General features: G+C 32.0%; 1 long non-coding RNA gene across 2 annotated transcripts; it reads left to right on the plus strand.

Annotated features, from left to right (window-relative positions):
- Positions 1-1,044: 1,044 nt before the first annotated feature.
- Positions 1,045-5,688, plus strand: LOC143047883 (uncharacterized). Of its 2 annotated transcripts, none has more exons than XR_012969685.1 (4): positions 1,045-1,206; positions 2,700-2,794; positions 3,874-3,959; positions 5,103-5,688. It is a non-coding gene; the product is annotated as an uncharacterized LOC143047883 (long non-coding RNA). The 2 variants fall into 2 exon arrangements; XR_012969684.1 differs by having other exon boundaries at positions 1,045-1,195.
- The last annotated feature ends 3,537 nt before the right edge of the window (positions 5,689-9,225 follow it).

The raw sequence follows: 9,225 nt of genomic DNA on the forward strand, positions 1-9,225 counted from the left end.
CTTCTAAAGCGTGGATCTCGCCACACTTTACTGAAGATGCTAAATATATATCGTTATCAGAGAATAAGCGTTGATCTCGCCATACTTTAATGAAACTATAACACTACAACTCAGCCCAATAAAGTCCTATGAAGCAGTAAGCGTGGGTACGTGGCCACACTACACTGTATACAGATAAAGGTTAACTATCCTAAATAAAATCAGCAAACATGCAGAAGAACGATTTATGCTGATCATATATATATATATACATGTAAATAAACTGTAAATATCGAGGAAGTATTTTAAATTTTAAATTTAATGACGTTGAACTAGCTCATATTTTTATGCCGATACATGTGTATATACAAAACATTTTAAACATTCCTTTTAATGATGATAGTTATCTACCTGTGTGACTTTTATATTTTAAAGATTAAGATATATGTACTTTTTGGTGGTGGAATACTCATTGATTGAGGTGCTCCTTTATTGGAGGAAGTTATGCAATACAAGTTACAAGTTCACTTTTTAGTTCAATGCCAGCATCTTACTTCGATTAGACAACCCTTTATAGATGCCCTAAGCAAAGCTATCGAGGAAATGTCACCGGGATTATACCAACAAATAACATCAGAACCAAATCAGCTTACACAGATCATACTGGATTGTTCGTCTAGTCACCTAGTGCTACCTCAATTTTACAATAGACTGGAATGTATTAGTAGAGGATTATGTTATGCACTCCATATTGCACGTAGTACTGCTTTGGACATTCACTACAAGTAATGTGCTTGAATTACTTGCCTGCATACCATTGACATTTATCATAACTTTAAAATTATTGAGTGATTGAAACACAGTAGAAACCATCCCGCTCTTAGTGTATATAGACTTCTTCTTCTTTTTAGTTTTGAGTAATTGTGGGACAGTGCATATATATATGTAGTGCTGAGTACTCAACACTACAGTTCTCCAAACAGTGGAGGAAAGATACACACAACAACAACGATGGCGTTTTAAAATTTGGTAATGACCTTGACCACATCTTCCCGGAAGGTAAACACTTCAAGAATATGGATGATAACATGCGGCAGTGGTAGACCAGAGTTGAGAGTTTCAGTGTAAAATGAAACTTTTAAACAGCATGGAAACTTGAAGAAACTAGACAATTAACCTATTAAGGTTCATGTGTACGAATGTCTCTTTTAATAGGGTAGGTAAAAGGTAGGTTTTTTTTACTCAGAAAAAGGGGGGGGGAACTCGCATAGAGGTGTACAGTAGGTTGTAATCATGTATTAGTTTGCAAAATCCTTGTAACAACTAGTATCATGAAATAAAATGTTTAGATATTATGTAGTTTTAAATATTTTACCTTATGCATCGATCACTGAAATCTGAGACTACTATAAGTTATAACTGTATAAGTGTGTCTCATTGGGGTCTAAGCGTGACACAGGATTGCTGATTTTTTTGTAAGCGTGACACGTGAAAGTCAAATTATTGTGACGTGAAAACCAGAAATGAAGTACATAGTGTAAGCGGGATATGGGAATGTGACAAATCAGTAAGTGGGATCCGTGATCAGAACCCCCCAATGAGACCCCCTATAACACAGTAGTATCAGCTGAAATGAGCATTTCACATGATTTGCCATTTGGTATATAGAATAGAAAGGAATAGAATACTTTAATTCACCAAATTATGGCCCAGGAGGGTATATAGCATACAAACAATATTATTATAAACAATAACATATGCAGTACACAAACAATAAATATGTAACATGTGTAATAAAAATATATAAATACTACAGGAAACATGGGTAATACACTAAACAAAATAGCAATATATAATAATTTAATTAATACTGTGTTGACATTGACCCTAGAGCACCAGGTTAGTGTATTTTCACTATAAAAATTCAAACAAGAGGCATGAGAAGTTTATGTGGAGAAATCTCAATATATAAAAAAAAGGATATTTAACATGTTTAATATGACTTATCGGCAGTAAGCACCAAGAATTGATACTTAAAAGGAAGTCCCTTCTTGTACTTAATGCAGAAAAGTCAAACTTCTTAAATATTTAAAATATATATTTTAAACACATATTTTTAAGATTATAGATACTGTGTCCAGTCAGCAAAGATCTTCAAGGGACGGTGCAAGAGAATATGAAATTCTTCTTAGAATAAGACAAGTTATCCTCATGCTATATATGAGGAGGGGCAAAAGGGGGTCTGTTAACATGTTAACAACATCTTGATATTTTGGCAAAAACAGTTAACAAAAAATGCAAAAATACTGATAACAGTTACGTTACATAAAAAGATTTGCCCCCCCCCCCCAAATATGGATTATGCCAATTAGAATGCATAGTGGTCCTAAAATCCATTTGAAAAAAACATGCCTTAGGAAGACTTTATACATGTATGATGTATATACAAAAACATTGACGAAAAATTGTAAACAACAGAGTGAAGACGGTGGTATTCATGGTAACTTTATAACACTAACAATTAAACAAATACAGGTTTACCGTTGTAACAATTGTTGATTGCCATAAAAGGCTGATTAATTAGTATTCAGAATGAAATAAAAAAAATATGTCCAACAGAATACAATATATTTATATAACTATCTATAATATATGTATAAAGCATCTGCATTGAGTTACATCTGAAATAGTAAAATACTGACATATTAAATCTTTTCCAGGTCAGTTATCTGTATTGAATGGCTGGAGAATACAAACCTAGTACAAATGTATATAGAGAAATGAAGAGGCCTCACATATAACTGACTGTCATTTGGTAATTTTATTATTAACAAAAAATTGAGAATGGAAATGGGGAATGTGTCAAAGAGACCACAACCTGACCAAAGAGTAGAAAACAGCCAAAGACCACCAATGGATCTACAACACACTGAGAAAATCCCACACACAGAGGCATGCTTGAGCTACCACCTAAACAAAAATGTGTACTAGTCCCCGGAAACATGTGGTCAAGGTGATAATGAATGTTATACTAGACTCCAAAATTAAAATGAACTAAAATTAAAAATCTTAAAAAATAACAAAGGCTAGAGACTCCTGAATTGGGACAGGCGCTAAAATGTGGTGGGGTCAAACATGTTTTGCAAGATTTCAACCTATCCTAATACCTCTATAGCTAGCCATTGTAGAAAAACAAAAACAATAGGTACAGTAAATCTCAGTTTTAAAGAAGTCATAGTCCTACATTGTATGTCAGAATAGGCAAAATGATAGGAAATAAAACAAAATAAGCAAAATGACAACTATACATAAATTTACAAAGGACTACTAGCAGTTACTGACATGTTCCTTAGACATATGTGAACTTAACTAAATGTCATACACTATATGTTTTATCACTTTTTGACTTTTTTTTAGCACATGAAATATATATTGTACCATGTTTTTTTAAGATTTTTTTTGTTGGTACCTTATAAATACTGGTAGGACATGAATTACCAATAAGAAAAATAATTTCTTTGGTTTTATTCCAATACAGATACATGAAGTCAGACTAAATGTTTTTGAACCTTGCATATCTACTTGAACTTGTTTCATAGTTTAGCAAAATTACTTTATTCAGTAAAATTTCTAAACAAATGTATAGTTTTGTAGACATTGGCCTCATAAAAATTAGATATAGGAAGATGTGGTGTGAGTGCCAATGAGACAACTCTCCATCCAAATAACAATTTATAAAAGTAAACCATTATAGGTCAATGTACAGCCTTCAACACGGAGCCTTGGCTCAGACCGAACAACAAGCTATAAAAAAATTACTAGTGTAAAACCATTCAAACAGGAAAACCAACGGTCAAATTGCATTTTATTAAACTTGGTCAAATTATATTTCAGCAAAAGGCTTTGCCATCCAATACATTTCATCTTGGATGAAAAGAACAACAGTCTGATGATGGTGACAGGTCAAATTTACCTAACAGGTAACATATACATGACATATTGTTTTAAGGCTATTTAAACATACATGCATGCATATTGGGACCAGGGAAGACACTTAGAGATCCAAAGTTACAATGTGTGGTTGGGTTAATTGCAATGAAAATTTTAGTGAAATTCTCAATTGGCTTCTATCAGTTGTAACCCTATTATGAATGTGTTTTCCTGTGTACAATGTGTGATTAAAAGTAAGAGCCTAAGGCTTTATAATGCATACTCCTTTTTATTGCTTAAGTTTAAATTTAACAATATTAACTATAGTTGAAAAATCTGTATTTTTCATCTGTTTTATTTATCCTTCCATGGATGGGCACTTGTTGTTTAACCTACATGTACATTATTGTTATGTTAGTTTAGTAAAGTATAAATTAATAATGGATTAAACCCAGATTTTTGTAAAATACAGCCTCCTTTTGTTGTGCTTGATATCCTGATTTTTTTTATATATTAAGATAAGTAAGTTAACACTTTAATATAGACATACTCCAACAAATATAATATTTTTTAAAACCAGTATATATTTTAAATGGAGAGTTTGAAAGAGAGAGTCGAAAAAACAATGCACAAAACCAGACAAATTGAAACAAATGCATGACACAAGTGTGTTAAAAAACAAAAGGAATGTTTCTCTGTTTACGAGTTATTGTATGGACTACAAACACAATACAAACCCTCTTAAAACCCAGGTTATATCAGGTGTTAAGAGTCAGCATACACTGCTTGTATATGATTTATAGTTCATAACTGTCTGTCATTCTGTACCTCTGTCAAACCTTGTAAATTAGCCATACTTGGTATAGAATAAAGATTATTTGTACACAATGATTTTCAATGTATAGTTTCACATCTATATATGAAAATAACTTAGTATAATTTTCATATTTCTGTTTCCTGAAAACTAGTAACGATTACCAGTATAGTTGTATAGTTCTAAGCATTTTGTCAAACATCTGAACTTGTAATAATATTCCCTGAACATTTTTGTACAAGATTGTGGTTAAAACTCTTAAAATATAAATATTTCTGTAACAATTCTACACGTAATAACAATTAACCACTTCATGATATCCATTACCAAAAGTGTTGTATAGTCTGATTATAACCACAGAATTTACTTTGCTTTTCAGATACTAGTGAAGAAATAAAGAAACAAGAGTAGACACCATTTGACCAACTGTGCTTACAGTACTTGTGCAACAGTTGTGATTGATGTCCATATTACATTGTAGTATGATAATACTTTACAGCATCGACAGAATTATCATCTTTGGTCGTCAATGCCTCTCATTTCATAATAAATTGCATTTGTTATTTAGGTTGTATGATTTTCTAAAACGACTTTTTTGTTATTAATGGAGTAAAATGTTGAAAAAAACAAATGACCAAAGACAATTGCTGAATAAAGTGCAAGTTCTTTTTTAATGTTTTAAATAAAAAATTAGTATGGTGTTTGACTGAATTAAAAAAGATATTTCTTATTTATTTCCAGTACGTTAAAAAGCACTTTATCACACAATCAGTGGCAGATCCAGAAATTTTCATAAGTTAGGGCCCACTGACTGCCTAAGAGGGGGTCCAGCTCACTCCAGTCATGCTTCAGTGATTCCCTATATAATCCACCAATTTTGTTTCCATAAAAGGAGGGGGGCTGGGCCCCCTGCCCCCTAAATCCACCTCTGACAATACCATGAAAATAAATTTGCTGTAGCTATTTGTTGTATTTTGTTTTCATTGTGTATTTCTGACATAAAACCCTCATTTGTACTATATATATCATCAAGGATTTGAAACTAGAAACACTTTTATTATTTTAAAAATTGCATTTTAATGATAAAACCAAAGGTAAGAAAAACTATCATGTGTACCTTAATTTGATTCTGAAAAATAATCATTACATTGAATGCTTATAATTATCAGAATAATGAGATATGGTATGATTGCCACTGAGATTTATATCCTTTAGAGTTCAAATATTGTGCATTCAATTAGTAGGTCACCTTTCAACCTTCAACAATGAGCAAAATCCATAGCCTTTAATAAGTTTTAAAAGGCTCTAACATGGCAAAAAAACATTGTTAATCTAACTGATATTATTTAATAACTGAATGCTCAATTGTTATGATGGTGAAAATAAGTGGCATTACAGTTTATTATGTTTATGCTATGGACACAAAGATCACCCAGGAGTTTTCCAAATGCCTACTTTGGACAGTCAAAAGACAAGTAGAATAAAAAAATCTGCTTTAGTGTTGAATATGTAAAATTGAGAATAGAGATAAGGAATGTGTCAAAGAGACAATTAAGGAGAAGAAAACAGCCAAAGGACACCAATGCATCTTCATCACGGCGAAGAAAATCCAGCACCCTCAGTCAGGCTTTAGATGGACTCAAAATAGTGTGTACTAGTTCAGTGAAAATGGATGTCATAATAAACTTCAAAACATATAAATGAACTAAAATTGAAAATCAAACAAGGCTATATAACATGTATAAAATAAGAAGATGAGTATAAAAAAGAAGATTTGGTATAATTGCCAATGAGACAACTCTCCACAAGAGATCAAATGACACAGAAATTAAACAACTATAGGTTACTGTACAGCCTACAACAATGAACAAAACCCATACTACATAATACCAATGTATAGTTGTATAAAGATAAAGGAAAAACAAACAACAACCACTGAATTGCAGGCTGCTGATGGGGACAGACACATTCATACATAGTAAAACAGAATGTGGTTGGGTTAAACATGTTCTTTAAGCAGTATCCCAACCCTCCCCTAACCTAGGACAGTGGTGTAATAGTACAACATAAGAAAAATTATAAAAAATCAGTTGAAAAAGGCTGAACTCTTCAGATGGATACAAATAGAAATACTACATAGAGTGGATTTGGTCGGGTACTTGCATATCCCAACAACAAAGGTAAATTTGAGTATTATTGCCAATGAGACAACTGTCAATCAAAGTTCAAATAAAGTGGATGTTATAAAATGATAGGCAACTGTTCAGCCTTGAACAATGAGTAAAACCCATATCATATTGTCTGCTATTAAAGGCCCAGACATAAATTGTATGAACAATTCAATTGAGAAACTGACAGCCTAATTTATTATAAAACAATTATCGAAAATTAAAAATGACATACATGAACCAACAACAACCACTGAACTAAAGGCATAAGACTGTGCAAGGGTTAAATATATACTATTAATTTTAAAGCCTGCCTTTTATGGCTTTATTTGTAAATACCCAGCTATCTATCTAAGGCCAACTGCTGAAATTGTTATATAACACAAACAGTAAAAGGTTATCAGGAACTATATATATGATACTGAAAATACATGTGAAAACACTTGACCAAACAAACAACCGACTCTTCAGAAAATACACAATTAAGGAGTGCATGAGATGAACCCTGGTTTTTGGTAGGGTTTGTGTTGCTTTCTTTAGTTTTTGTTGTTGTGTTGAAGGCTTCTTCTAGACTATAAATACTAGGAAAAAGAAATAACCTAGTAAACTGAATTAGTAAGTCTATCAACATGATCAAGTCCTTGTAGTTTTTTTAAGACTTAGTTAAGTTAAGTTAAAATTGCAATGAATAATACAGTAGAAAGTAGGTCAACAAATACTATCTCATATGATGTGGTTATACATGTAAGTAGATTTATGTTAAATCGAAGGACATGTAAATAAAACAATCAAATATTCCTGTTCTTTTGTTAAAACCATTCGCAGCCTAAAAAATCTGGTGAAATTCTGTTGATTGATGTGCAACTCAGTATATTATATAAAGGCATACGACTACAATTCACTCATATGCACAGTACATAAAATCATGAGTTACTTAATCCTGCAAAAATCCATAGAAGAATATTGCAATACTGCTTTGCTCTACAAAATAAAAACAAATTCATTATATATTAAATACTGAATCACCTGTGTAAAAAATTGTCTATAATAATAGTCTGAGGTCTTACTCAATCAAATAAGACCTTGTACAGCTGTTGTATACATGTATTTGCAGTGTTTTATTCATATAAACAATTTAATACCAGGGTAACAAAGAAATACAATATTAAAGGCTTCAAATCAAAGAGGACTGACAGAAGACCACATAAGGTACACAAGCTCCATACAAATTTAAAAAAGAATGTTAAGAGAAGGACAGCATCACAGAAAAAAATAAAATAGCCTTTCAAGACATCATGATTATTTGGACTAGCCTACTCCTATTATTTTTTGCATATTAGAGCAAAAAAATAAAACAGTCTTTCAAAGTGTCAAAATTATTTTGACTTTTGTACTGCATGTTGGGAACAACCCTCCAAATGAGGGCAAGGGGTCATTTTACTGTTGAAGAAAAGAAAATTAAGATTTTTAACCTAAAAGGGTAATTCGAAAAAAAATCATTATTTTTGAAACAGCTTTTTCTAAAAGAGGGGTCTCATTATTTTTAATAATAATAACAGGAGATATAAATCCAAGCCTATTATAAAACTCTTGGACATGTTTTGAACTTACAATTAGGAGATAACTGTATTGTATTTTAAGCTCCGACAGCGTCAATTGGGGATTTGATGGTCGCAAATTCAATTTACTGGCGACGCTTTAGCTGGTGACGTTATCCAATCAAAATGGACATTAACAAATAATGTTGCATTATAAAACCAGATAGAGGTATATTAGTTCTTTCAATTCCAATGGGAAACATTTTCCAACATGTGACATAAATTTTGTACTAAAAAGTGGATTTTACAACAAAAACAAAATTAATCACTTGAAATGTATTGTTTTACTCAGAAAAGGGATAGTCATGCAATTGAGGGGTTGTTCCGGAAGCAATGTCTTTTTAATACAATAATAAAATAATTATTTTGAAACTCAGATGTTCAACTGTTCAACAATGTTGCGCGACTTTACTGTTTTTGTTTATACCTATCAACTTGTAATGATAACCTACTATTCACCTACTGCCTTTTGGCAACACGCTTAGTATGACCCTTTAACACGTATATTCTGGCTGCATGTTGATGTTCTTTGGTTGAAGTCGATAAAAAACAATCACTCATGGAGGCTGCCATTTTGGATGTTGTGGGTCAAAATATCATTTCGGATACTATCGTTACTCTTCATAGGGTCTACGAACAATCCAAATTGTTCCGTTTCTGCGACAGAAATCTGACGCAAGATTTTTTACCATTACAAAAACCCAGACGTTTGATTTGTAAAATTCAAGCGTCTGGG

The sequence above is a fragment of the Mytilus galloprovincialis genome, chromosome 10 (assembly GCF_965363235.1).
Source record: "Mytilus galloprovincialis chromosome 10, xbMytGall1.hap1.1, whole genome shotgun sequence".
NCBI lineage: Eukaryota > Metazoa > Mollusca > Bivalvia > Mytilida > Mytilidae > Mytilus > Mytilus galloprovincialis.